Source organism: Tupaia chinensis, unplaced genomic scaffold (genome assembly GCF_000334495.1).
Source record: "Tupaia chinensis unplaced genomic scaffold, TupChi_1.0 Scaffold000161_1, whole genome shotgun sequence".
Taxonomy (NCBI): Eukaryota; Metazoa; Chordata; class Mammalia; order Scandentia; family Tupaiidae; genus Tupaia; species Tupaia belangeri.
In genome coordinates, this window is record NW_006159632.1 from 4,751,097 (window position 1) to 4,752,136 (window position 1,040).

The following is a 1,040-nucleotide window of genomic DNA, read 5'->3' on the forward strand; positions in this document are numbered from 1 at the left end:
AGGAGCCATGCGTGTGCCTGGGAATCCAACAGGACAGAAAAATGGAGACGGGATTGTTTCGTGACCACCTCCATTGAGGGACTCTTTCTCCCTGTTTTCCTCTGGGAGCATAAAAACTCTCCAGCAAATTTAACCCAAACAAAACAGCCAGGCAGTCAAATGAGGGTGGAGCAATGGTGGGTGAAGTGAGAAGCAGCAGGGGATGGGGGGGGGGCTCATAATTTTAATTTTGTGATCTGGAACACATTTCAAAATGACAATCCGGGGCTCCCACTGTGGGGACGTCACTTCTCTGCTATGAAAGCTTTCTGTTCCTCTTCAGTTTGTTTGCGAACTCAGAGCTGCCAAGAGTCCTGAGACGTCTGGGATTCCTCTGCGGCAAGTGCGGCCACTTGGTTCCTGAAGTCAGAGACCGCAAGGCCGCGGTGCTGGGAAACCTCTCCAAGTGGAGGGGCAATACCACGTGTCCTGACCGCCCCAGGGCCCTGCCGTTCCAAACTCATCATGAGCCAGCACACAAGACTCTTTAAAAACTTTAAGGAAAACGCGTATTATGAAGAAAACGAAAAAACAGGCATAAATTTCAAAGTGTTTTGCACCAAAATAAGCTCGTATGTTAATTTTCCCAGAACTTTGTGAAGTCCCCCGGTATGAACTACCCAGCACGCTGTCTCCCTCCTGCGCCTTCGGGAGGGGTGGGAACGTTTCTGGACACTTCACGCACCAGCTCGCCGGTCCACGCGGGCTGCCGCCTTTGCTTCCGCGCTGACCGTGCCCACGCGGCCGCAGCTCACGGCTAGGACCCCGGCCCCGCGGCCCCGCAGCTGAGAAAAAGCAAAGGAGGGCACTCAGGGCACGAGCAAAGCGGCGGCGCTGGTACCCGAACGCCGGGGCTTCCCTAGGCAGCTCCTAGGGAGAAAACTTTCCTTTGTTAAGCTGTGACCACGTGGCGCTATGGCAGTCACCGCCGGGAATAAACCATGGAAACCCTCACATTTAGGGTCGCGCCACCCACCTCCTGAGCCGGCAAAAAGGAGCCC